The sequence below is a fragment of the Rattus norvegicus genome, chromosome 16 (assembly GCF_021556685.1).
Source record: "Rattus norvegicus strain SHRSP/BbbUtx chromosome 16, alternate assembly SHRSP_T2T, whole genome shotgun sequence".
Classification (NCBI taxonomy): domain Eukaryota; kingdom Metazoa; phylum Chordata; class Mammalia; order Rodentia; family Muridae; genus Rattus; species Rattus norvegicus.
In genome coordinates, this window is record NC_141549.1 from 2987964 (window position 1) to 3013350 (window position 25387).

The 25387-nt window shown below is 44.4% G+C and overlaps 1 protein-coding gene, 1 long non-coding RNA gene and 1 pseudogene across 22 annotated transcripts in view; 2 read left to right on the forward strand and 1 right to left on the reverse strand.

The window, feature by feature from the left end:
- The window catches only part of Erc2 (ELKS/RAB6-interacting/CAST family member 2), an 860589-nt gene that overhangs the window by 91317 nt on the left and 743885 nt on the right, over positions 1 to 25387 (forward strand).
- The window catches only part of LOC108348452 (uncharacterized), a 61996-nt gene that overhangs the window by 20308 nt on the left and 16301 nt on the right, over positions 1 to 25387 (reverse strand). Inside the window, exons 3-4 of one of the 2 annotated variants that reach the window (XR_015639623.1) lie at positions 8605 to 8681; positions 4943 to 5722 (exon numbers count right to left, since the gene is read on the reverse strand). This is a non-coding gene — a long non-coding RNA (uncharacterized LOC108348452). Of the gene's footprint in view, positions 1 to 4942; positions 5723 to 8604; positions 8723 to 25387 lie in introns of those variants that run through there. The other variant, XR_015639626.1, reaches the window with a different exon arrangement.
- Positions 9811 to 11645, forward strand: LOC148000355 (aconitate hydratase, mitochondrial pseudogene; annotated as a pseudogene).

A 25387-nucleotide genomic window follows, 5' to 3' on the forward strand; every position in this document is an offset into this window, starting at 1 on the left:
AGAACAGTAAGAACGCAGTGCTAATAGATGGACTTTCTCTTTCATCCCACTGACGTGTGTTCTGTTGTCTAGTTGTGACTAGTTCAGCTTTGCCTGTTGGGAGTGGTTGCTTCCGTGCCTTGAATCAGGGCTGCTGTTAGCAGACCACCTAGGCCTGTTAGTAAATGTTCTACAAACTCTTTCTCTAGTGAGACTTTGGAGAAACTTGGGGCCGATAAGTAGGTGTTTTCTGAGCAACTTAGTTTATCCACATTACCTACTGTTAGTAAGGAAGTTATCCTGAACTCAGGGGCTTCAAACAATGATACTTATTGCTTCCCATGTTTTGTGGGTCAGGAATCTTTGTAGGTCAGTGTCTCTAACATGTAGTTATGCCACCGAAAGTTTTGGTGCCTTCTGAAGGCTTGAATGTGAACCAGCTTGTCTATATGAAATCATTGGCAGGACTCGGTTCCTGGAAGTCTTTTAGCCTGAAGTCTTCAGTTTCTCCTGGCTGTTGACTGGAGACTTTTAGGCCTCTTTGTCAGGTCAATTAAAGCATGGTAGCCTTAGCCCAGTGGTTCTAGTCTTCCTAGTGCCATGACCCTTGGATACAGCTCCTTATGTGGTGGTGACCCTTGACCATAAAATGATTTTGTCTACTTCATAGCTGTAATTTTTCTACTGCTATAAATCATAACAAAAATATGTGACACACAGTTTGAGGACAGCTGCTTTTGAGCAAGAGAAAAATAGGGAGTGTAAGCAATTAATTATATATTATAATTAATAATATATTGAGAGTTGCTCAACAGAAATGAGTCACTAGATGTAGCCCATGCTCAACGGGAGGCAGTTCATGAAGTGTGTGCAGCATTAGGTAATGGTCCTTAGAAGCCCATGTTGAGAGGTTGCTGTAGGTAGAATTGTAGATAGCACTGCCCCTGTGATGGATGCCTCTCAAGTGATACTTCTGGAAGAGTCAGTAATGTCTTCCACTGATAAACCTACAAGTCTAGCAATAGCAGGAGCCATGGCTGTCTTGTTCACTGCTGTGTCTACAAGGCCTATATGTGTGGTACCAAAGTGATATTCAATATATATTTTTAGAAGTTGTACAGAAAGTCATAGACTCAACAAAAATCTCCTGTTCTTTGCTAAGTAGTGCCAACCTTTTCCTCCTGTTGGATCTCTTGAATCTCCTCCAGTTGCACAACCCCTACCTGGGCTCTTCACTTTAGAACCAGTATTTGTCTCTCCTTACACTCAGGCCTTCAGACTGGCCCAGAGATCCCCACACCAGGTCTCTGGATACCATTTCTATTTACCTCCCTCCCTCCTCCCATCCCTCCCTCCTTTCCTTCCTCCTCTCTCCCTCCTTCTTTCCCTCTTTCCTTCACATGTAAGGTTACATCCTATGAAAATCTCTGCTGTTATGGACAGATGTGGCCTGGTAACATTGGAGGCTTCCTGTGTCCCCATTTCCTGGGTCTCATTTCTTGATGTGAGTTTTAAGGAAGAGCATGCAGGGGGACTGAACAAACGTTTTAAGTTTTCAGAGGCTTTAGCCCTCTCACACTCGATGGTGACTATCATTGCATTGAAAGTGATAGTGAAAGTGAGTGCCCACCATTAAACAAAAGAGATCCTGGGCTTGATGCTGTGAAAGAAGTCTGAGAATATGGCTCTTCCTTACTGCATTGTCAGCTGTGACCTTAGCTCTGCTACTGTAATTTTTAGTATTATCGTTCCCGACTTAATTTTTAAACAGTCTTTATTTGTTTGTTTGTGAATGCAAATGAGTAAGCATGCATGCCATGGTGTATATGTGGAGGTCCAAGGACAACTTTTGGGAGTTAGTTCTCTTCTTCACCCTGTGGGCCCCTGGGGAATGAGCTCAGGTTGTCACCTTTTGAGGCAAACGACCTTACTTTGTCTGTCTTGATTGGGTCTGTGTAGCTCTCTCTGAGCTCTCTCTTGCCTTCTGCCCCACAGGTCTTGATAGGTATAATAAGAGGATGCCGGAAGCAGGGACTGTCGTACTGCTTCACTTACTGACTTAATGATACTTCTCAAAGTTCCAGGGCTCTCATCTATAAACTAGAGATAACAATGGGACTGACCTCTAGGGCCAAGAGGAGCGTGAATGAGTTGATGCCTACACCGTGCTGACTAGTTTTTATGTCAGTTGACACAGTCTGGTGTCACATGGGGAGAGGGAAACCTGGACTCAAGAAATGTCCCCACCAGACAACTTGTGGGCAAGGCAGAGGGGCATTTTCTTGATTGTTGACTGATGTGGATGAGCTCATCGCACAGAGGACAGGACCACCATGGGTAGGTGGTCCTGTATGCAGTAAGAAAGCAGGCTGAGTAAGCCATGGTGAGCAAGCCAGTAAGCAGCGCCCTCCATGGCCTCTGCCTGTTGAGTTCCTGCCTCGAGAGTTCTGCCTTGAGTTCCTGACTTGACTCCCCTTATAGCCACAAGCTGAAGGATGAAACAAACTCGTTCCTTCCTAAGTTACTTTCGGTCATGGTGTTCTGTTGCAGGCCACTTTTCGTGTGGCCCGGCATACACAAGCACGCAGTGAGCACTTAGTGAACGCCTTGTCTGTATGGAGGAAGAAGTGACAGGTGGACTTGATTGAGGTTGAGATGGTGAAAAACCATGAGAAGGAACTTGTAGACTGGGGGTCAGCAAGCTAGAACCCAAGACTAAGTTAGAGGTTAGAAGTTGTTTTTCTTTTTCTTGTGTTGTTTTGTTTTTTATAGCAAGTACAAAAGAATACATTTTTACCTTTTTAAATGGTTAGATGTCAAAAGAACAGTGTTTCATACCACACAGAAATTACATGGAATACAAATGTTCTTGTACATAAATGAAGCTCATAAATAACTTAAAACAAGGGAATAAGCACAACTTTAATGTCTACGCCGTGGTTGCTTCTGCTCAGTCTGTGTTTTCTGTGGCTGGGTTCCCATAGCAAGTCAGACAGAGGGCAGGAGGGTCTTGGTTCTTTTTCAAGCAACACAATACATTGGAAAGATGAGAGACTTTGGTAGTTAGGCCTGGCAGTCTATCTTAACTCCTAAACCCACTACTGCAGAGCACTGAGCAAATTTCCACCAGTCAGCAGCCTTTGTGTGTGTGTGGAGGGCTGGCAAAGACTGACACAATGATCGAGTGTTTGGCAGATAAACAGCCATTTCTCACTGTTGACCAGTGTGCCACTGTGCATTTTAGGCATTGACTCGGGAGTGGTAGAGACAGGGGAAGCCAGAAACCCTTAGCTGATCTCTTGTTGTTTCTGTTTCTTTTTTTAATTATTATATTGTTTTTATTTGGTGAGTGTTTTGCCAGCATGTATGACTGAGTATGACATGTATGACTGAGTATGACATGTATGACTGAGTATGATATGTATGACTGAGTATGACCTGTATGACTGAGTATGATATGTATGACTGAGTATGACATGTATGACTGAGTATGATATGTATGACTGAGTATGACATGTATGACCACTTGACACGCCTGAAAGAGTCAGATGATAACCAGTTGGTGTCAGATGCCCTAAAACTATGGATGCTGTAATCAGTTATATGTGGATGCTGGGAACCAAACCTGGGTGCTATGGACAAGCAGTCAGTGCTCCTAACCATTGAGCCATCTATCCAGCACCGTGTGTTGCTTCTTAAGTAGGCTAATGCTCTGGATTATGCATATCTACATTCACATTTCTGACATTATGCATCCGGATGCTGAGAAAACTAAATACACAGATGGACATTGGTATCTCATGTATGGACATTGGTATCTCATGGGACTCCCATGTATTCTTTCAAAATTCCCTTTTTGTTCATAAAAATTGACTATATATTCAAATTGTAAGTTACTGAACCTAGTTTTTAAAAGACTGTCACATATTGGTTTGATTTCTAGTTATTTTCACTAATTTTAGCCTGACTGTCCTGTAATTCTGTGGGATTGTCGCCTAAAATGTACTAGATGTTAGGCTGTGAAGCGTTGCTGGGGAAATGCTGGCTTGATATGAAAATAGGCTATTATATGAAATTGCTGCTTATTTTAAATAATTAGGGAGACAATCGCTAATGCCAGGTTAATTCAAAAACAATTAATTGAGACACCAAGAAGAATTTATGTTCCGTATTTATTAAAGTATAATACACGCCTCTAACGAGAACTGTCAATATTGATATTGGGCTGAGCAGACGTTAGAATTTCATTTTTCCGTTCCTGACTAATGATGGCTTTTTCTCTCCCTGTATATAATTGCTATTTTTTCACCTTGAGCTGTTACATGTGTGGTGAGTCAAATAGGTTGCGTGTAGACTTGGGAAGGTAAATAGCACAGATGCTAAGGCTGACAGGTAACACTGGACTCTAGTGCCTGCCCTGCGGTGGCCTTGTCTAGACTCCTTAGCCTCCATTTCCCGGTCTGTTGTGAGTATTAACTGAGGAAAGATGAGAAGAACTTGGTAGCCGCGTCTGGAATCGGTGTGAGGTTATCAGTGTTCGGCGACCCATTGTTATGCTGATCATTAGGGTTAGCAATATTATGTCACGTCACCATTGTTAATTGATGTAATTTAGATGTATTGCCTTCAGGAGTGTGAGCACATTATGGGCGTGACCCACAATTTTGAAAGCATGGTGTGTGCTGTCGTTTACACAGTTCTGAGATTTGAAAGTGTAGAACACATCCTCCTACAGCACTTCCCAGCTTATTTCTGGGGATGCAACACCCTTACTCATTGTGTTTACTTTCCTCACATGTGGAACATCTTGCTGAAGCCCCTTACGACACACAATTGCCTTCTCATGAGAGAGGCTCATGTCTGGTGTAAGAGACCCAGGACTTGAATTTCCTTAGGTGTGGTTCCCTCATCCACACTATGGGTTCACCAGGACCACTTGCACCATCAGGCTCTGGTGAGAATGAACTGAAAAAAAAAAAGATGTGAAGAACTTGACAGTTTGTGTCTGGAATTGGCCTAAACTCATTCATGGGGCCGAGAGAGGGGTTCTCCCTGCCTCCTCAGCTTTCTCAAGACATGACATGTAGAGAAAGGGACACTGTGTGTATGTCAGTCTGGGGTGAACCGATGAGGCTCCCTTGGCTGGGCACGCCTGGCTGGAGGGTGGTACTGGGATCAGTGACTCCTGTCTACACTGGTGACCCACTTGTCATTCTGCACTGGCATATCAGGTGCGTCGGCTCCTGGCATGAGCAGAGCCTGGTGCATCAGTGAAATGATGGTGAGTGATATAAGAACAACAGGCGTGCCTGTGTAGGAAGGCGGTATTTATTAATGCAAGCAACTGAACCCGAGTCTTTGGGAGGTAGGCAGACATGTGAGGCTATGCTGTCCCACTGACATATGGCTGTGGGGACTTTTAGACCTTTGTATATGGCACTGCTACTTTTACATGTGTGTCTATGCATGTGTCCACGTGTGTTATATGTAGTATGGAAACAGGTGACTATTTGCCAAATGAGAAGGGAGATTATATTTATTCAGAGTCCCCTTTAACAAGAGCGGCAGCCACTATCGTGAATTTGATAGAGATCCTCAGGGTCTGGTGTGGGAGAGCTTCGTAGCGACAAAGGGGAGCTTTGAACCTTGACTGTATGGAGGATGCTGCAGAATTAGCTAAAGATGAAGCCAATCTTGTTCTTGGCTTGCTGTGAATGTTTGGCTTTCTTTGGTCAGCCCTGAGCTGGAGATACAGATAGAAAAAAAGGAAAAGTTGGCAGTTACTAGCCAAATCCTGACTGTTGCAGCATGGGCCCGGGTTCTGTCTGACACGGTTTCTTTGTACATTCAGATGTGTGCGCCTTGTTTTTATCATCCAGGAAAGGCTATGTGTTTGCCTCTTAGACCTTCTGCCCAGTTGTCTCCAGAGCCAACTGTATTGTAAGGCCTTTTGGGCCTTTTGATTGTTGTGTTACCATGGAGTCATTTAATGGGAGACTGGCTGTGCGTAAGCGCTTGTGACCCTGAGTGGAGCAAAATAAATGCAACCGTGACCTTCAGGACAAAAACGGGAATAATTAATAGTCTCTGTAAGTTACTTCAGGACCAGAAACATCAATTGCTTAGCTGAGGCCAAGGGAATAAATTTCACAGGTCATAGGGATAAACTTTAGAAAAGCGAAGTGTTTCTGTAAGACGGTGTTTATTCTTTTCTGTAGGCAGGGGATGATAGAACTGACCTCCCCGTGTGGCTGAGAGCAAAGCACTTGTCCACCCATGCTGAGGAGCTGAGGCTGACCTGGAGGCCTTCTGAAATGGGGGCAGCCATTAATACCTCCTGCCAGAGTTGGAGACATGTTTCTTAAAGACAGCTCTGTTTGTGAGGTTTCTGTCACTGAGGGTCCTCTGGTCGTTTACACGGTTAATCAAGGATGCTCTCACTGTGGAGCTCACATTCAGCCACAGCACTTCATAAAACAAGTCTCTCTGTGTCTTGAAATATCACTCCTAAAGTGCATGGCATGTCAGTCAGAGGGGATCGAGCTTCTCAGGACAAAAGCGGTGGCATCCACACTTATGCAACTCTGTACCCACCTGTGTTCCTGAAGGGAACCCCAGTGGTTTCACCGCGTCACCAAGGTAGACTTAGATGGAATCAGCGATTTGATTTTCATTGCTGGGTCTCTGGGGTGAGTAGATGTTTGTCCACATTGCTCCAGGAAAAGTTCATGCAGTATTCTTCTGGCCTGATACTTGTGATCTTGCCTAGTATCCTCAACCTCATAGCAACTCTCCTACTTCAACCTCCTAATGCTGGGGTCACAGGTGTGTGTCAAAACACCCCATTAGGGGAGCTGCATATGGTATAAGAGCCTCCTGTAATAGTTTACTATGTGTGTCTATAGCAGGAGAATGTAGCATTAGAGATGAAACCCTTGACCTATGGGCCTTCCAAATATCTATTCTTAGGAGGGTTGCTGGTGAGTACCTGGGAGAGTCGTCTGCGTGACTGTAAGGGATTATGGGAATATCTTTAGATGAGATAAAAGAGCCCACTGTTAACTTAGTAAATTTTAAAAAATGTTTAAAGTTGTTTTCCATGGCTCATTAGGTAAAGGTACCTGCTGCCAAGTCTGATGACCTGGGTTCAAGCCCTGAGAGCCACATGGAGAGGAAAAACTGGCTCTTGCAAGCCTTCCATGGACACAGCCCACTCCATGCACAGGCATGGCATATGCATGCATGTGTGTACTCATGAGCTCACATGTACACACACTGCATACATACACAATGTGGTACCATCTTTTAAAAAGCACAAAATGTTATTTTCTAATTATGAAACACAATTTAGAATTATGTTAATGAAGGTTTCGCTTTTTCCCCATTTGTGTGATTAATTATGGTCTGATCTATGCCTATTGGAGATGTTTGGGTATGGATTTTAGAACTCTTTAGGACTCTCTCTCTCTCTCTCTCTCTCTCTCTCTACTTATATATCTTATAGGTGTTTTTGTGGAGCAGAACTGTTGAAGATTTACATTTCATTGAGCTTGTGTTTAAATTGGTAAAGTCTAGTAACCCAGGCCTTATGCACTCAAAATAACCATTAATTTCTAGAAATAGAAGTTTTACCTACGTTTAGGAAATCCTTAATAATAGCTTTGCACTCGACTAAAATCTATGGTTTAAATCCTATAGTTTTCTCAATATCTGGCCCATGGATGGTATCCTGGTGAGGTGTGTGTGTGTGTGTGTGTGTGTGTGTGTGTGTGTGTGTGTTCATCAACTTGACACAAGCTAGGGTCGTTTGAAAAGATCAGTTGAGGAAATGCCCCACCAGATTCACCTGTGGGCAAACCCGTAGGGCACTTTGCTGAATAGTAATTGATGCGGGAGGACCAGTTCATTGTGTGGATGCCACCCTGGGCAGATGCTCCTGGACGGTCTGAGTCGAGCAAGCCAGGACGCAGTGCTTTCCTGTGGTCTCTGCTCCAGTTTCTGCTTCATACTGCTGCCTGCAGTTCCTACCCTAACTTCTCTTAGTGGTGGCCTTAAAAGCTGTAAAGGTGAAACAAACCCCTCTTCTCCAAGTTGCTTTCGGTGATGATGTCTTATCACAGCAACGGAAGGCCCGAGACTGACGGGATGGACCTTTGGGTAGCAGCCAGCATTTCAGGAGTGTAATAATGTTGACAGGGAGATGAGGGGGTTTGTACAAGGAAAAGAGGAAGGATAGAAGTCCACGAGGGGAGAGAGTAGAGGATATGGAAGGCAGAGAGGGCAGCGCACCAGGAAGCAACAGCAGGAAAAGGAAAAGGAGAATTTCCCGGAGAAATTAGTTTGCATTCAGATTCCCAAATTGTTTATTAGATGGGACCAATTAGGAAATCAATTTTAAATCGGAATTTTGTTTGGAGGTCTCTGTGTGTGAATAAAATTGGGCCCCACCGAGGTATGTTGCAAATAAACATTTTTCTTCTTGAAGCCAGATGGTTCCTATAGTGTCTGTGGAATGTAGCTTTGGTGAAATTATGTGGGAGCGGCTTAAGAATCGGGTTATAATGGAAGCATGCACAAGAAGCAGGGTTTCTCTCTCTTCTAGAGGAAGAGAAGAATTATACTTACGTAACCTGTGTGCGATGACCACAGTTGGTTGAGAAGGATGTCCTGTGTCTCACACCTCCAAACCTTTGGCTGGTTGTCTGCAAATGGCAATCGGACAGTCTTTGGCCTTCCTTTCTTCCTGCAGGAAAACCAGAGGGAACTGTCCTCTCTGGGTTAAAGCCAGTATCTTAGGATAAACATAGAAGATGGAAGGGAGAGAATATCTATTTTTTTATGACCCACATAAAGTTTCCCCATGTGAGTGCTAATTTGGTAAGAACCACATAACTCCCAAGTCTGTGATTCTGGGTTAAATAACATTTTCAACTGGTGTAGGGGTTATATCCTGTGGTTTTCTTTATGGGAAACAACACTTCGAGATTACACGGCACAGGATGAAGGCAAACAGAAGTATGAAAAGAAACGGGTTGATTTCTCCAAACAAATGGAGACTAATAACAAAGCCCAGCCCTAGGAAATAAAGAATATACAGCCAGGAGCTCCGTAGAAGAGTAGAATCAATTCACCGGCATGCGATTTACCATTTCACTGCAGGTTCGACACTCTGAACAGCAAGGCACAAGGGACCTCTTTGGGTATTACATGCCATTTAAGACTGAGCCCATAGCAACAAGACAGTGCAGACCATATCTCTGGGGATGAAGAAATTTCCAGGTCAACGGAAAGGAAACAAAGACTACCCCTAAGGAAAACAAGCAGATGGTGTTTATACGGGACGTGCTGTAGAGAGAACCTACAGCCATCTTTGAGTTTGGCAGACTCAAGAGCAGACAGCACAATTAGAAGGTCTCAGGCTCACGGTTGGATTGGAGGTCAGACACTGTCGTGAAGGAGGAGGAGGTCAGCTAGCTCACTGGAAATGAGGCATCTTATATGATTGGTTTTAGGGGAGAGTAGAATATTTATTTGGAAGCAGAGGCAAAAATAAGGAAGTGGGTGGGCACTGACCAAATCCTGACTTCCCTGGGCATTTACTGTAGAGGTTATAGCCTGGCTCCCCACTCTGGTTGCTGTGGAGATATTGTGTTAGAGGTATTGGCTTTAGTTTCTCAATAAATACCAGTGAAAGCCTAATTTCTTGGTGGTTTTCACATCCTGTAGATTAACCCTGATGAGTGCTGTGTTTTAATTTTAGATTTTATCCCCTAGCAAAGAATCAGCAGCCATTTTTGTAAACGACCAGATCACTAATATTTCTGGCTTTACAGGTCAGATAGGCTACTGCATAAAACTGGACATAGGCATCTGAAAGTGAATAGGAGTAAATGTGTTCCAATAAAACTCTATTATTAGCCCTGGGATTTGACTTAAACAGTTTGCATGTCATGAAATACTATTTTCTTTCACTAAAAATATCAAAAGTAATGCTGCCTCATCTTTGTCAGTGCACAAAATGGCACAACCTACTAGTGATCCAGTTGTAGAAGGCCCTGGGCATGTAGTAGAGCCATGTGGCCTCTGTGCTGTGCCAACATGCCAATGTAGCCATGAGCCACTTTGAGCCCAAAGAGTGCATCTGCTACAATCTGCTAGAGAACATTAACATTGTCCACGAGAGTAGAACTAGCCTCTGATTCTCTCAGAGGAGATCATGTTCCCTCTAGAGAAGGACACCTGAATGACCCAGCCAACCAGGAAATTGGGTGGGGAAAGACCTAACTGCATCTGCGCCCAGAGCAGGTGGCCATGGCCATGTATGATGAAATAGCCCAGATTGCTATGCTATAGTCCGTTAGCAGTGGGTTCCTCAATGTGGCCATCAAACATTCACTGTGACTATCTGACTGAGGCCCAGCGTGAAGTATGAGAAAGACCTGTTCCAGGCCAAAGACGTAAACCAGGAAGTGCACAATTTCTGGCATCTCTGGGTGCCAAGTGTGATGTGGGCCTCTGGAATCATTCGCCAGATTATTCTGGAAAACTATGCAAACCTTGGAGTTCTTCTGATTGCCAGTGACTCCCACACCCCAGTGATGATGGCCTGGGAGGCATTTGCATTGGGGTAGAGGATGCTGATGCCATGGATGTCATGACTGGGATACCCTGGGGACTGAAATGTCCAAAGGTGATGTGTATGAAGCTGATGGACTCCCTTTCTAGTTGGCCTCACCCAAAGATGTGATATTGAAAGCAGCAGGCATCTTCACAGGGCATAGGTGCTATTGTGGAATACCAAGGGCCTGAGGCCGACTTCATCTCCTGTACTGGCATGCCAACAATTGCCTTGAGGGTGCAGAAATTGGGCCACCATATCAGTGTTCCCATAGAACTACTGGGAGAAGTACTTGAGCAAGATAGGCCAAGCAGACATTGCCAATCTAGCTGAAGAATTTAAGGATTATTTAGTGCCTGGCCTTGGCTGTCAGAGTGATCAAGGGATTAAAATTAACCTCAGTGAGATAAAGCTGCGCCCAAATGGGCCCATTACCCTTGACTTGGTTCCCACGGTGGCAGAAATGGGCACTGTAGTGGAGAAGAAAGGCTGGCCCCTGAGCATCAGTCTGGGGTTGATTAGCAGCCGCATCACTTCAAGCTCTGGGGACATGGGAGAGTCAGCAGCTGTGACTAACAGGCACTGGCCTACAGACTCAAGTGCAAGTCCGAATGCACCGTCATGCCAGGCTCTGAGCAGATCCATGCCACCATTGAGCAGGATGGTGACATGTGAGAAGCGTCGTTTTGGGCAATACCTGTGGTCCTTACGTTGGCCAGTGGGATAGGAAAGACATTGAAGGGGGAGGAGAATATAATCATGACTTCCTACAACAGGAACTCCATAGGTTGCAATAGCATGAATCCCCAGAGATTGTCATGGCCCTGGCTGACATTAAGTTCAACCCAGAAATGGACTAACTTACAGGCGAGGATGGCAAGGATAGTGAGCCTAAGGTTGCAGATGCCGATGAGCTCCCCCATTGGACTTTGACTCAGATTGTGTGGTTCTGCCTGGGCAGTGCCCTTATCAGGGCGAAGGAGCTGCAGCAATAAGGAAGGTTCAGGCTGACCGTCCTGTCCCTCTCTGGACTCTGCCGGGTTTCAAGTACATGTCCATGTGCGCCAATAGACTGGGTCTGTCCAGCATAGCCTCCTGCTCTAAGATGATGACAAGGCTTGCTTCCTGCTCTCCCCCATCCTCAGCCCACTGAGTGATCCCCCATGGATGGCACTTAGGATTATGTCCCAGCCCCTGCCTTCCTTTTCAGTTTGGCTTGTCCTTGAGCAGCCCATGCTGTAGGGATATGTCTAGTCAAGTCTGTATGTCTGGCTTTAAGTGAAATGCATAGGACAGACTTTGTGCCTGTTTTAAGTGAAATGTTTAAGCAAAACCTTTGCTGTGTTTGGGTCAGTAGGGGCTAAGAAATTGTTTGGAGACTGTTTGAGCCTTGAAGAAATGTTGTCTCTCTAGAGAATCTGTACTTGGTGCTACAGGAGAATGTGCAGCTGCACCAACCTTGCTCCTAAGACATTTCTGGCAAACCCGGAGTTCTTACTTTTGGCTATGGCTCGCCGTGGTCAAAAGGGACTGAGATTTGTGTGGGTTTCTGCTCTCATGGGCAGAAAGGGCAGGATAACTTTGGTAGCTGGAACTTTTCCTTGCCCCAATTAACCTTGTATAATATTTGAATAAAATAACTGGAGTGAGCTAGCTGCATGTCATTCTTTTTCAAGAAGGTTGAACCCCTCTTCTCCCTTGAAAAATGAAGGCTTAGCATCTTGGTGAGCTTCATACTCTACTGTGGTTCCTATGACCAGCATCAATTAATACCATGCAACTGTGTTTATTTTTGATGACAGCAGTCTCTCTAAAGGAAAAAAATTATTACAAGCATTTTTCAGCTTGGAGTCCACACACAAATGGGTAACATGTTAGATTTGGCCCATAGGATAGTTTTCCAGTTGCTGCTTTAGTGGGGGACTGCACATAGAGAGAGATTCTCCTGTGAGCAGTAGCCTAACATCAGCAGTAAGAGTAATGGCAGCTGGTACTTGACCAACCATTTAGGTCAAACTGGAGCTCAGATATTGTTTTAAGCTCTTTGTGTAAATTATCTTCCTTCCTATCCTGGTAACCCCGTGTAATAGGTACCATTATCATCCCCACTGCGCAGATGAGGAAATAAGCCCTAAGAGGCACTTTATGAGAGCAGGGATCCCAGCAGTCTTCCTCCAGAGTCCCTGGCGGCATCATTAGTCTCATTTGGGTCATTAAACACAACCCCATCAGCACCCAGACTGCAGTGGCTGAAGCTCACCCAGTGAGGAAGGCTGCAGCTAGCATGCTCACCTCCCCGTACTAATTTTGGCTACAAAGGCAATATCATAGAGCTTATTATGAAAATCTGGGGACCAATGGATAAGCTTAGGAAAGAGAAAAGATGAATGTTTCCAGGCACAGTTCATCTCTCTTTTAGCAGTTAGGTGCTTGCATCCCCTGGTTTTCCCCGGTATTTTATGTACATGCTGTTTATATTTTTAACACTTTTACTGAGATATAATTTACATGTAATATGACTCAGCTTAATGGGTTTTGGTATACACTATTCATTTTTTAAAAATCTGTTATTTAAAAATCTTAACTGAGCTATTTAATAATGTTACTCATATAATTATAATGCTATAATTATATTTGTACCAGATTTGCCACCATTTAAAACATTTTTTAATCACCCCATGGAAATTTATAGCCTTTTAGTTAATAGCTTTCTATTCTTTTCTCCTCCCTTCAGTCCCTGGTAACTGCTATGAATTTGAACATTCCAGGCATTCCATAAGAGTAGAATCATACAGAACTTGTTCTTCTTTCTCCAGTCTATTTGCCTGATTTAAGATGTGCACACCACTCTCCAGTCTATAGTATATTCTGAGGCTGTTTCTGCATAGGAAAACCCTGGGAAGTGGAGGTGGGTCACTTTTCTGTTTGTTTTAAGACAGGGCTTCTTCATGTAGCCCTAGCTGTCCTGGACTTGCTTTGTAGACCAGGCTGGCCTTGAACTCACAGAGATCCACCTGACTCTGAGTGCTGGGATCAAAGGTATGTGCAACCATGTCAGGTCAGTGGGCCAACTTTTCTAAGCCATGCTTAAGCATTTAGATTTTATTGCGTAGGCAGCAAGAGTAGTAAACTTTCACCCCACCCCGCCCTTCCCTTCTTCCCTCCTCCTGACCACTCACACCACTGCTCCCTTCTCTTCCTTCCCTGCTTTTGATTTTTCTCTTCTCTCTCCCCATTTCCTCTTTCCTTTCCAGTAGGAGATAGGGTGTTCAGTGTGGATCTTAACGTACAGGGAACTTTCCTGAGTCTTCTAGATAGCTGGGCTTTAAAGCTCTTCCTGTGCTAATGGGATGATGTCTGCCTGCCTGCCTGCCTGCCTTCCTGCCCTCCTCCCTCCCTCCCTCCCTCCCTCCCTCCCTCCCTCCCTCCCTCCCTCCCTCCCTCCCTCCCTGGTATGTGTAACATTCACAGAGTTTTAGGGAAAAACTTGGCTGGCTCATGGGAGTAATTCTGAGGCTAACAAGACAAGTGTGCTCTTACTGCAGGTCTAACTGTTCCCTGGGCTGTACTTTGGCTTCCATGCCGCTCATATGTTACTTGTGATGCATCTTTTAATGAAAAGTCCACAGAATTCTCCCTGTGAGCGCGATCCTCATAGTTACAGAGATGTCAGCACGTAATTCAGGTATAGACTAGTAAACTCTTTAAGTCAGGATAAATGGTGGAGTACTTTATCTAGTTGACAAGTACGATGGACTGGATGTTAATTGTATGCCATGCTTCGTAACTTACATAATTGTCATGGTGATGCTCAACTTAATGTCTGAGAGAAGTGCCTCTTATTAGACAAAAAGTGTGAGATGTTGGGAAACGGTTCTAATGCGTTGTCTTGATTCAGCTCCCAAAAGCCACGCTTTTGGATGCCGAGGGCCCCTGTGCCCAGCAGGCTTCGACTGGTAATGAAGAACTGCTGTACAGCCAATGGCTGTGACAGATGGAAGATGGCAGTGGGCGTGGGCAAGGGACTGAGGGAGAAGAAGAGAGAACGGCCAAGGCCGGGGTGGTGAGCAAAGAGATGAGAATTAAAGTCCCACTCACATGTAAGAATCCGGGGAAGCAGCCCCAGGGGTCCTTGCCTGGGTCTTGGGCCAAAGAAAAAAATAAATATATTTAGAAAATGTTAATTCAGGAATACCAGAGGGGAGCATGTGCTAGCCTCGGGGAGGTTTAGAAGTGCCCAACCATTGAGCTAGTTAGGCATATTAAAAATTAAGTTGGGGTATGTGTGTGTGTGTGTGTGTGTGTGTGTGTGTGTGTGTGTGTGTGTGTGTGTGTCTGTATGTGTGTGACTACACTAGGAGTTGGTTCTCTATTTCCACCACGGGAGTCACAGAATCAAACTTAGGTCATCAGGCTTGATGACAAATGCCTTTGCCTACAGAATGGTTTTGCAAGCCGCACTTCTTTTTACAGTTCCTTTTGTTTCCATTTATATATCATTTATATTTACAGGTAACCACCTCATATAGGCTAGAGAGCAACTTGTGGGATGAGTTATCTTCGTCCAGCTCATTATCAGGTTTGGCAGCCTGACATCTAGCCAGGTCGTTCTTAGTGTTTTACCCTGGATTCTGTTCACCTCAAATGCCTATTAGATTTACTGTTTCTTCTTCTTCTTTCTTCTTTCTTCTTCTTCTTCTTCTTCTTCTTCTTCTTCTTCTTCTTCTTCTTCTTCTTCTTCTTCTTCTTCTTCTTTTCTTCTTCTTCTTCTTCTTCTTCTTCTTCTTCTTCTTCTTCTTCTTCTTCTTCTTCTTCTCCTTCTCCTTCTCCTTCTCCTCCTCCTCCTCCTCCTCCTCCTCCTCCTTCTCCTTCTCCTTCTTCCTCCTCCTCCTCCTCTCCCTCCTCCTCCTTTCCCTCCTCCTCCTCCTCCTCCTTCTCCTTCTCCTTCTCCTTCTTCCTCCTCCTCCTCCTCTCCCTCCTCCTCCTTTCCCTCCTCCTCCTCCTCTCCCTCCTCCTCCTCCTCTTCTTCCTTCTTCTTCACCTCCCCCCTACTCCTCCCCCTCATCTTCTCCCTTGTCCTCATGGTGGGGGGGTTACTCTAATTTTCATATCTCTTAGCTGTGTTCTTGAAGCAAATTATCAAGCCCTGAGCATCTTTATGTAGATTCAGTTGGTCTCTCTTAGAGACCTTGAGCTGACCTTTCTTTCACCTTCGAAGCCTTTTTCTCATTTCTTTTACTGGCTCAGAGAGCATGCTTGTGTTCAGCTGGGTGTCCTAAATGTTGATGGTTCTAAGGCGCTGTTTCGAGAGTGAGCGATGTTGGGCCTCTTTCAAGCAGGCATCATCTTTTCTTTCACATGCTTCAGGTTTGAGTTGTTACCCCTGTCTGTTTGGACGTCCTCACCCCGCCCACATGCTTCTCAGACCGTCTGGCAGATCTTCTGATCTTGCTTTAGCCTGTCCTGGGGCATCGGCTACCTCTATAGTTTCTTCAGCCCATACTTTGCCGGTAGATCCCCGGCACTCTCCATAGCAGGCTTGATGATGCTTCCCCCAATCAGCTCCATGCTCTCTGAAGGCCTGATCTAATTCTCTCATGCTTCAGCTGTATACAGCCCACCTTCCTCCCTCAGCTCGGGAGGATCTTTCCTATCCTCAATCGTCCATCTGCCCATTTCCCTCTTTCTTGCCCATTTTATCCCTGAGTTTGCATTTACAATTTACACGGCCTCTTTTGTGACCCACTTTCTCCCACACCTTCCCATTTGGTACTTCTACCACATTGATGTCAGCTTTGGAGAATACGGCTTCCCACTTTATCACTGTGGCTCCTGCCTCCCTTTCCCATGAAGCTGTATGTTCCTTGAGAGATGGGCAAACCCTAGTCTTTAGGTACAAGATCCCACTACCGTCATAGAACTTGGAGATGTGATGGCGATGATTAAAAAGACTTGTTACCATAAGAGTAGGTTTCAAATTCAAACTTATTTATTTACCAGCTCTTTGGGCTCGAACAAGTCATTTTCCCCTATAAGTTCTTGGTCTGTGAAGTAGAAGTGAGAACATATACTTTGCCAGTTGGTCCCAGATATTAAACTGAACAGTTAATAGAGCTTCCTACATGGAGCAGCAGTGCAGTGCACATGATCAGGTAGTTCTGGTACTTGATTATTTCCCCTGAAACCCTAGTCTCCTAAGTATTTGTCTGAATATCGCCTTTTCCCCCCATTTTCTTTTCTGAACTGTATATTCTTGGCATGGGCAGGAAGCCTTGATGTAGGAAGGTTTGCTGTAGGAGGGTGACAAAAAGTCGAAAAGGAGGAAAGGAAATTGAGAAACTGCCTTCGTTGGGCAGTGAAGCTCTAATTTTAACTCGGCAGTTGTTCTGTGATAGACTCCTCTGTCTGGCTCCGGGCACCAGTCCTGGCAATGAAATGGTGGAGGTTTTAAGCAAATAAACCAGATTTTGCAGGTGTGTACACTTTTGCAAATTCATGCACCCGTGTTGAGGTAAATCTCTACCAAATAAGTTAGCCACTTGTCAAAATGTCACCTTAGAGCATTCGCTGCTTCTAGTAACTTTATTTTTCAACTTTCTGTTGAGCTCTTCATTCAGAGCCAAATGGTTTTTAGCATCAGCTTAAGGGTAACAGATTAACGTTAATAACAATTGATAACAATGGTACTTATAATACTCAATAGGTATGGAGTCTCTATAAGGAGTCAGTCATACTGAATATTATTTCACTGTCATGGCAAAGTCAGGGAACAAATGCCATCCTTCTCTATTGCCAAGGAAATCAGGGCATGGAGGACTTGCCCATATCCATTTACTGGGTGGGAACATTGACAGACGAAATAAAGAGTCCGATTTGAAGTAGCACAGTCTAGGCTACTAAAATAAGGTGCATTGCATTGGTTTGCTCGGTGTAGTTGCCCTTTGGAACCTAAGTTCCACATGGCCGACCTGATAGTTGCAATGGCTGCACTATGCTGACTGCACTTAATGTACAAGCTACAAGAAAATCATGCTTTTCTTCTATCCAGTACCTCGTGCCAGGAAAGCAACATTGTAGGTAATTCCTATAAGCTGTGTGACAGTGCCTGTCTTACCTTACGATGATTGTTTGCGAGTGTAAAGAATCTCCTTGCAAAGTAAAACAACAGACAAGAGCCCAGTTATTCCACTGTGCTTCGTCTATTACTATAACATGTCAGAGAAGGGGAGGCTGAGGGATGGATGCTATTGGGTGGAACTCTTTAGAAATACCATTTTCTTTAATCAAGAACCTGTACCACCATCAGGTTTGTTCTAGGGAGGAACTTGAAGATTAGAGAGGTTCAAGTTCACGCCAACATCACACCAAATACCTGGCACCAAACTTCATCCACGCGATGCTAATTCAGAGGGAGAACAGTATCTATTCTGTGGTCAGGACCTACTGCCCTTTCTGCTTTTCTGTATAGTCTGCAGCAGAGTTTACCTTTATCCATTTATTTTAAAAATTGGGGCCGGGATCGTAGGGGAGGGGAAATGTGTAAACGGTGTACTGTTAGTTGATCCGTTGGTGTCTCTAAATATAATCATGTATGTGTGCAACAGGGGCTGTAAGTGGATGGGGCTCTGAAAAGGGATTCCCTTGATGTTTGCAGTATTTATTTAGATTTTTTAAAAAAATTACCTTATGTTAGAGTGGTCATTCATCTCATAGAATCTAGTGTCTCATCAGAGCTAACTTTGGAGCATGAAATGAGACCTTCACAAATGACCTTGGTCTTTACATAGTTGAAGTAGTTTTGCCGCCTGCGTAAAGCAGTGGGTGACTACTCTGTACACATGCAGGTCGGCCTGTGGGACCTGCATTGGCAGGCCAGAAGCTGCCATGGTCCCATCAGTATCTCCTGTGGACACACAGGAATTGCAAGGAATCCACAACATCATTTTGGGTGTTGTTATTGTAGGGTGAAGGTTTGAGGTGTCCAGAAAGCAGTTACTAACAGATCCCCAAAAAGGTGCTGCTATTGTGGGTGGCTCAAAAAAGTGGCACATGGTGACTAGAAGACTTCCAGGTCTTTAGAGACCTCTGATCTTTATAAAAAAAAAATAGATGTTAACCTTTAACATGAGGAGTTGTGGCAGGGAGAGTTGAGGGCTTGCTACAGAGAATTCAAGGCCTGAAAAAATATTTACTCTTCAATTATTTATAGAAGAGTTTGTTGACCTCTCATTTAAATGGTGTCCAAACTCTGCTATCAGTATGGGTTTGAGCTCTGCTGTTTGTTATCTGTGTTCTTGAGCAAGTTACTTTTCGTTTCTGAGGTTTGTTTTTCTCATTCTTAAAGGTAAATTGCCTAGCATCGAAAAAGTCAAGCTAAGTACAGACCTATAATTCCAGTTATTTGGATGCTGGGGCAGGAGAACCACAATGCCCATCTAGGCTACAATGTAGGTTTAGAATAGTCTTGAAACTCAGTGCGACCTTGCCATGAAATGCATAGAGTGAAAAGAAGAGCTGGTAATGTGAGAGCCTTATTCCTACCATTTTAAAGGAAGTAAATGAACCTAAATCAGATCAATGCTGAGTATCATTCTAGGAGTATCATAGGAGCTCAATGAACAGCTATCTTGACACTCACTGTTTAAAGGAAAACATGGCACCAAGGAGGAAGTGAAGCTTGGTTTTATCTCGGTAAGATTCTGATGTCTGGGCTAAGGAGTCTGGTGTGAGCGAATGGATGAAGGACATAGGCAGATCCTAACCACATACATATCGGTTTGAACTCTAGACCAAGTCTAGCCAAGGACTCAGTCTACCCGTATCAGCTCACTGTGGATCTAGGCTCAGATGAAGTTTACCACAGGCTGTTACATAATGCCCAGGTATGTACTTAGACTGCTGTCTGGGATGTGTTCATGTCAGCCTAGAATATGATATTGAAAAATTAGATCAAGTGTTTCAAAAACAACTTTCTGCCCATTCTAAATGTGACTGTTGGTGATTTGGGGCTTCCCTGCTGCTCCCATTCTGTCATTCCCTCATTAGAAGTAATCTGTGGCTGATCGTCCAGGACAGCCATTGTACTTCACAACAGTTCTGATTTGGTCCTTTGAGGGGCAGGAACCAGCAGGAGCTAATGGCCTTGGTTGGACTGTGCAGCTGTCTGGTTCACTGGGATACCATGCATAGCCTGACTAATTGGGGGCAATCAAGGTGCTCCTGAGGAATTTCTGAGAGCATGTGGTCCTGTCCAGTCTGATTCATCAGCTCCCCATGGAAAGTGCAGTGCAGAAGCAGACTGAACAATTTGGAGTCTTCTCAGAAGTGTAGGTGGGGCCCAAAAGTTTTAAGTTATTTTGGGCTCCAATGGATTTGTTTTTGTTTACATGAGAGGGAAAGAGGAGCCAGACTGTACCCTGAGACTGGGTGATGGGGGAGTCGAAATACACAACTTGACATTTCCCTACTTGGCAAAGTATTCATTGGAATGGTGGATCATTTGGCACACCATTTAGAGAATAGATTTAAGTCTTTGTACAGGGGAAAATGAAATGATAGGTCCGTCTCCTTCCTAGACTCACACTGTGTTCTTTCGTTAACATACTTATAACTCCTACTCGTGCTAATAAAATGGTCAAGGGTTTGTTTGCTCAGCAGTGCATCGACTAGCTTTAGACCAGTGTTCCTTTTCCTCACAATGATGGGCAATTTTAAAAGAAGAATCAGTTCTGGTGGCATCCATCTGCATGTCCTTGCCTTCTGTACAGTTCAAGAGGAATTGTTAACATAAGAAAACAAACACCTCCCAGTCCTTGGCATTTGATGCTGTGTCTGCTCATTGCTTATTGTTCCATTACACAGTTCTCTAAACCAGAGATTTATTTCACAACGTAAAGATTCAGGCACCAAGGACTGCTAGCTGGGGCTGTGGTAGAAGTCCTCACTTTGCAAAGAGGATACAAAATTGCTGAACAAATAGCTCTTTTTGTTAGAGGAGGGTTAGGGTCTTCTGTGGCTCACCCTGGTCTTGAACTTGCAGTGATCCTCCTGCCTCAGCCTCTTGGGTTCTGGAGTTATAGGTGGTGTCTGCTATGCCCAGCTTTGATAAATAGCGTCTAGAAGAAAAGCCTACTATGTATTTGTCATGATTTTTAATATACAATGCATCTCTCAGTTTTTCCTAATGCTTGAAATTTCAGTGCTTATAGAGAAAATGACAAGGATAGCATGAGATTCCTCATCTTGGAGGGCAAGGACAGATTCAAGATAAAGCAGGTGGGGAATTTGTAATGCTGTGCAACACTCCAGATCAACACTGTTGATGCTTGGTGCTGTGGGGGTTGTTCTGAGCATCCAGAGAGATACAGCCACATCTTTGACCTTTGTATTTGCATACCATCCCAAGCTGTGACAGACAGACAGACAGGTAGGCCGGCAGGCAGACAGACAGACAGACAAAAAGAAACAAGCCAAAATTATGTTGCCCATACTTACTGGAACATGGTCAAACCCCCAGTGGCCAGCCTCTTAAAGAAAACTACATCCACCTACATCCCTGCCAGAAGCCATCAATTGTAGAGAGATAGACTTCAACATGTTATCACTGGTGGTAACACAGCCCACAGAGACCAACACAGACCCTGCTGCAGTAGGACCATGGACCCAAACATGTTCTTTGGCAGCAGCATGGACCTGAACCATCACCATGGCTTCAGGTGGCAGGGTAGGCTACTCACTCAATCGGGACTGTTAAGCACGTAGACAGTGAGATAGTAAACACGTATTTAAATATTTACATTTTATTTATTTTATGTATCTGTGTATTTTCCCTGTATGTACCGGAAGAGACTAGAAGGAGGGCATCAGATCTCCCAGACCTAGAGCTACAGTTGGTCGTGAGCCACCATGTGGGTGCTAGGAATTGAACCTGAGTCTTTTGGAAGAGTAGCCAGTGCTCTTAACCACTGAGCCCTCCATCTCTCTAGTCTCAAAGTATATTGTTTTATGCTGCTAAATTTGTGGTATACTTTTATATAATAATGAATAATGCATAGGTACTAGGGACTTACAGTAGGCAAAAGTACTCACAAGTCAACACGTTTGTCTGAACTTGACCTTCGTCTTGTCCTGTGTCCTTTCTTTGGGAATATTTCTAACATACCAACTACAACCAACCACATGTTTGGGACTATCCTGGTTTTCTTTTCTTTTCTTTTTCTTTTTCCTTTTCTTTAACCTGTATCCAAACTGGTTTTCAATTCCAATTGAAATTGGAATGTTTTTCTTCTCTCCTAGCTTGGTTCTCTCCTTTTATTCTTCCTATATTGGCTTTAGTGTAGACTTTATGATTCCTATCCTGGACAGTTTCAGGGATCTTTTTACATATTTCTTTCCTCTAGTCTAACTTAACCTCTTTCAAATGTGTTATCCACGCTGCACCCAGATTTTACAAAGATTTCTTACAGCATGCCCCCCTCCCCCGTCTTCCTTTCATCATCTTCTTCTTCAGGACTCAGGTCACCTCAGGAAGCCTTCCTCAGTCCCACCCCCAGTTGAGAGCTCAGAGTCCCTGAGAAGTATTCCATGAAGAGGCATGTTCATTGGCTTGGTGCTTCTCTGTCGTTTCCCAGTTGCTTGCGACCTTCTTCAGACGGTCATCATGTCTGGTTCCCCACAGTCTCTCTGGCTTCTGCTGTCAGCTAGAGTAGCAGTTTGGCAAACATTTGTTGTATGCGTGCATGTGTGCATGTGTGCATGTGTGTGTGAATGAACGGGCACACATACCAGAGCTAAATGCATCTGAGTGCTGGTTCTCCAGGCAAACTGCTCTAGCAAACCTCCCCAGAATAGTTCTCCTGCCTCCTGGGTGTGAGCTTCCTTCCTGTTCACACCTGACACTTCAAGTGTGATTCTGTAGAATCTGGAGGAGATCATGCACTAAGCTGTCTCATTTTCTGGGTTGTTTGGCTCTTTCTCTCTTTTCTCTGTTTCCCTTTCCTTCTCCACAACCCCTTTCCCTCCCTCCAGTGGTGCCCGAGCTGTGCCACAGTTATAGGTAAACTTTCCAGGACTGTAGTCTATGAATGTAATTTTGTTAGACTATGAACTTTTCCTCTAGCACATCTTTGAAATAAATTTTTTTAGGTTTCTTTTATGTGCACTCTGTGCACGCTTGATGCCCATGCCCTTAGAGGTCAGAAGAGGGCATTGGTTCCTGGAACTAAAGTTAAGGATAGTTGTGAAGCACCTTGTGGCCTCTGGGAGCAGAACATGAATCTTCTGCATGATCAACACGTATCCTTAGCTGCTGAGCATCTCTCCAGCCCTCTCTGTGCTGAACTTACTGTAGGCATTGCTGCCTCAGACCGTGAAAGAAAGAGAAAGAACAGTGCAGTTGTTTCACCCTCTGCTTCTTGTCTTTCTCGTCCTCTGATGTTCTGGTGATTTTTTTCTTTGAGATGAGGGCAGATATTTGGTCTGTCGAAATAACCCCTAAGTTTTAACTTCTATCATGAAAGTTTTTTTTTCTTATTCTTTTTAATGAATGCTTCAAAGAACTGCTGCTTCTCCACACGTTGGATAGGACACATCAGGCCTGCTCATGCTATTATGACAAATACTGTGTGTGTACTTAGTGCTTTAAATAACAAATAAACTAAACAATTAGTTTATCATAGCCCTGGAGGCTGGGGAGGCTGGACCAGTGTGTTGGCAGATCCGGTGTCTCATGAGGAACTCCTGTCCTGGTTAGCTTTTCAGACAGAAACCAGGACCACCTGGACAGAGGGAACTTCAATTGTAAAACTGCCTCCATCAGACTGACCTGTAGGAACTTCCTACGGGCAGTGCCTCTCCTGAGCAGGTGCTCCTTGGTATAAGAAAGCAAGCTGAGCAAATCAGGAGGAGAAAGCCAGTAAGGTGCAATTTTCCATGCCTCTGTGTGACTTCCTGACTCCAGATTCCTGTCTTGAGTTCTGGCCTTGGCTTCCTTTAGCCATGAGCTGTGATCAGGATGTGTTAACCAAATAAATCCTTTCCTTCTCAAGTTGGCTTTGGTCATAGTGTTTGTCACAGCAATCGAAAGTAAATTTGGATGTTTCCCTGAGTTTCAGAGGACTGCTACCTCAACCATGTGTAAAGTAAAGGGAGTGCCCATTGGCTTTCAGTTAACATCTGGTGATTCCAGAGCCAGCATCTCCTCTGTAAGAGTGTTAATCCTGCATGGCAGCTCCAGTGTCACCCCTGACTCCTCAAGGACAGTACCTCCATATGCCATCACACTTGGAGTTAGGGTTTCAGCATATGAATGGCGAGGGAATCACAAAATTCAATTCTGACATGGAGCCCGCAACAGCTATGCATTCCTGTCTAAAAGAAAAAGTCTCCATGGAATTACACAGAGAGCCTGCACCACTAGCTTAGATTTCACACTAGTCATTGCTTTCATAGAGCAATGATGGATTCAAGGTGCAGCATTGTCTACCCTGCGTCTTGACAAAGTGTAATTCACTTTGGTTTTCTTTGTTTCTTTCTCTCCTTCCCAGGCAGGCATGCAGTTAAGTTGTTCTGGAATACAGCTCTTCCCTCTCTTTGGGCCTGGATTTTATAAACTTGTGTAGCCTCTCCTGTAAAGCTGATTAATGTCTATTTTGTAGGGAGGGCTGCCCGGGAGGTTGATAAGACAAAATGGAAAAGCACTGCAGTGGACTTGCATGCCCGCACCCACCATGACCCTCAACTCTCCCTCTAAAATCACGAGAACCATCCTAAGTTTGAAGCTTTGGGCTGTTCCCATTGGTTCTTTATTTAGTTGAGTATGCAACCTGTTTCTGCCTTTCCTGTGTTTCTCCATTCCTGCATTTTCTGGCTTTTCGCAACTTAGCACTCAGAACACGCTGGCAAAGGAACTCAACCCTGTGTACATGGCTGTGCCCCACAGCAGGCAGATCTGTCACTGGGGCTGTTGGGCAGTCAACACATTTGTTCTGATGCTAATAAAGTGTGGCTGGGAGATGCAGTTACACTTTGAAAGGCATAGGGGGTTTTTTTTGTTCATATCTGGTAATTATAGGGCCAATCTATCTTGCTGTAGCAGACTGGGTAATTGCATAAGGGGGATAGGGTAGGGCAAGTGGGTGTGTCTGCTCTCTCAAAGGATGCCTCCCCTGTTTCTGAACCTTAGGTGTTGGCGAGATGAGCAGAGGGTAATTTGCTACCATACCAGGCCCTAATTTCATTGTCACCCATTCGGTGTGTACACCAGGCCTATCCTATTTATGTCACTGGAGCCCCAGAACAAACTGTCCTGTAAATATTGCTTTAAAAACTAACGTGCTACTTACACTTTCTTCGAAAATAAACTTTGAGAGCTCAGCCCTAGAGAGCTATTTTCTTCCATTAAAATTTTTAAGAGTGAAACCCCAGAGTTCTGGAGACTTTAGATCTAGCAGCATCTCCTGTCAGTCAGGTCTTTCCTCCCCTGCTTGCTGTTATTGGTAGCTTCAAAAGTGGTAGGAGCCTAGCGAGGCTCAGGAAGCTGAGGCAGGAGTGTCTGGAGGAGGATGTGGCGTTTAAAGCCAACAGGGGCTACAGTGAAAACCTGTCTCCAAGACACAAATAATAGGCAAGGAAAAAGCACCCTGCTTCTTTTGTTTTCCTGTGAACGTTTAATAGCTGTCTATTAAATCTTGGCTCAAACAATGGGCTGCACCAATGCATTTTGGGCTGTCAGCGTATACCCATGGGACAGTCTGGCTAACCTTTCTGCTCAGCCTCAGTTTCTCTTGGACC